This window comes from Bradysia coprophila, assembly GCF_014529535.1.
Source record: "Bradysia coprophila strain Holo2 chromosome X unlocalized genomic scaffold, BU_Bcop_v1 contig_44, whole genome shotgun sequence".
Taxonomy (NCBI): domain Eukaryota; kingdom Metazoa; phylum Arthropoda; class Insecta; order Diptera; family Sciaridae; genus Bradysia; species Bradysia coprophila.
Window position 1 is genome coordinate 224335 of NW_023503337.1, and position 3142 is coordinate 227476.

General features: G+C 34.8%; 1 long non-coding RNA gene across 1 annotated transcript; it reads left to right on the top strand.

Annotated features, from left to right (window-relative positions):
* Positions 1 to 1987: 1987 nt before the first annotated feature.
* LOC119070034 lies at positions 1988 to 2801 on the top strand. Its single transcript, XR_005086450.1, has 3 exons — positions 1988 to 2133; positions 2208 to 2507; positions 2563 to 2801. It is a non-coding gene; the product is annotated as an uncharacterized LOC119070034 (long non-coding RNA).
* The last annotated feature ends 341 nt before the right edge of the window (positions 2802 to 3142 follow it).

Consider the following 3142-nt stretch of genomic DNA (forward strand, 5'->3'; position numbering starts at 1 on the left):
TCCGTAATCAGTATATCTCCATACACTTTCTAACACGTAATTTCTTCTAATCATTTCTTTTGTAACAAAATTCTGATTTCATTTTATTTAATTTTTAAAGAAATGAAATACGTTTCAAGGAAATGAGTGTACGTGTACAGTCTTGATTCAGCTTTTAATTCATCATATATATCGTTAGTTGCCTCGCCCGAAAGATCTTACCTCATCAAGGGTTCCTCTTTAATAAACCAACGCAACACGCTTCAAGTCAATCCAAAATGACGACTAAATCATTGGAACTTATGAAACAATTTCTAATTTTCAGTGTCATATTATTTGCGAATTCCTAAGACCTAACAAGATACAGAAGATATCCTAGCGAGAGAAACAATACACAGAGACCTAACGAGAAAAGATCCTACACCAAGACCTAACTAGAGAAATCAACAATAATGTGAAAGCGATAAGTAGAATCTGTTTCATGAATTTACTAATGTTACTAACTTAAAATGTTATGGTGAATATTGCTCTTACCTCGTAAAATTCATGTGACAGATATGTTGCCCGACAAAAACTCATCATAGACTGATTGTTACATTAGTAAGTACACAAACGTATTGATTAAATACTGGTCACAGTATAAAACCGTATATATATTTACGTGTTACGGCATGTTTCATTTTCATTTACATTGCCTAATCACGTAAAGCATTGTACTTACGAGGGTCCAAGTTGTTATATGACAAGTGGGGAATACAGCCCTCCCCTTCGGGTCGGGCTGTAACACCCCACTTATCAAATACACAACTTGGAACCTCGGAAGTAATATACTATTAAATACTGATATCAGTATATAAACGTACATATCATATGCTGTACTGTTAGCATTCAGCATATCCTTATATATACCGAAAAAAAACGTAAATGCTTATACGTTTTGAGTCATTTTTTTCGCTCGGGCCCGTCGTCCAAAGGCGAAGTCGAGTAGGATACAACATGTCATCACTCGTAACAAAAAATAATATTTGAACGTTTTGCGCCAAACCAGCTAATACCTAATTCCTGATTCCGAATCAGTGATTCGTCTCAATTTGCCAAAGTATTTGGATAAACGATTTAACAGTAAAGTGTCCATTCCACTCAACAAAAAGTACTCCGTGAGAGAGCCGTGAGAGAGCGAGCTGTCAAATAAACAAAGAAAAATTTGAAAAATTCAATTTTGTCTCTCACAAGGAGTACTTTTTTGGTAAGAGGAAACTAAGCATAAATAAATATAGATCCACCTGTGAGGGAGTATTTTTCCAAAATTAAGTACAACAGTTAGAATCCATTACATATCGGGATAAAAGTTGAAAAGTCTCGTTTTCGTGTGTTTTTAGACCTCAGCTTCACTTCGGATGAACAAAATTCACACGAAAACTCTACTTTTCAACTTTTAACCCTTGTTATGTAAATAACTATTTTTAACTCAACCTCCGAAGCGTTCTTATAAAACTGTAAACTGTATTACTGTAAACGCGAGCTTTGACAACCCGAACCACGACAATTTCATCCACAGGCGACATAACCCTTGTTTTTTGCAAAAATTTTGAGGCGCTGTATACTCTTATAGTGACAGCTTTCAAAAAATTTTACGTATTGAAACTGCTTCGCGCTAATTTCGGCAGCTCATTTTTCATGAGAAATTGTTTAGGTTATGTTGTCTATGGATGAAATTTGACAATTCGTATGGCCTTGGAACAGACCTATACTCTCTGCAAAAAGTTGTCATTCGTCAAAATAAACAGACTGAAAACATTACCAAAAGTTATTTACAAAGATCGTGAAAAATGCAAAATCAGAATTTACATCAAGCTTGAAAAATATTGACACACAATGACACAAATTCCAAATACTTTTGACGCTTGATGTAAATTCTGATTTTACAAGCATTTTTCATGTATTTTCGAACTGTGTACTTATCTTTAAATTTAACGAGGCCAGTGTTGTCAATCGAAAAATTGATGCGTTGATGCAATTTGATTATGAATTCATACGAATGATGACATTTGTCAAGATATTTATTGTTTCAACGGATTTATTGTTTACGCTTATTAGAATTACATTGGAATAATATCGTAGAATCGATAAATTGCAATTACGTGTACACACGGGGTAAGATCAAACAATAATCTTGCAACTTATTTATTCTATCTTAATACCATTTCGTTATTTATTTCATATGGCAGGCAATGCCACCCAGAAAAGATGACTCCGTTATTGTCGATATAAATGGCAAAAAAAAGGTTCTCAGACCGCTTTCACTAAACTTCAATCGGGCAGTTAAACGTCCAACAAGGTCTTCGATTGCAAGCCGAAAGAAAAGACGTTATCGCCCAGACGAACTTGCATTACAAGAAATTCGTCGTTATCAAAATACCACGAATTTGCTCATCAAAAAACTGCCGTTTCAACGACTTGTAAGAGAAATACTCTACGAGATGCATTCTACTGCCAAACTACAATTGGTCGTATTGGAAATCTTACAGGTAAAGGCCTCTGCAATAGTTACCTTCATCTATTTCTCATAAATGCGCCTTACAGCAAGCCGCAGAAGCGTTCCTTGTGGGATTGTTCGAAGACACCAATTTATGTGCGATTCACGCGCGACGTGTTACTATCATGCAGCATGATCTTAGGCTAGCCATGAGATTACGACGATAAGTTAAATTACTGATAAGGGGTAAGGAGTCTTTATTTTTGATCGTTTGTTTTATGTATAGATCGACGATTAAATTTTTATGGTAAAATATTGAGAGAGAAAAACATTTTCTGAATAAATTCCCAAATGGGTAAAATGTTGAAAAATTCGCAATAATTTGGAATGCTGATGAGGACATCGGAGAATAGACTGGAAACTTTAGAAGAGGAAGAAGAAAAATTCATCTTTTTTGAGACATCTCGATCTGGCATTTTATAAACTTGAATTCTAGCGATTTCTGATTTTACTAATCGGATGTAAAAAGCTTTTCGAAAAATCAGACTCGAAATGTTGACAGAGAAGACCAATGAAGTGAGCCCAATGTTTCTTCCAAAATCTATGCCGACATGACTCGATAAAATGAGTCAAATGAAGTTAAAAATGAACGAAACAAACCTATCTGTGTAATAAGGAGAAATCCTT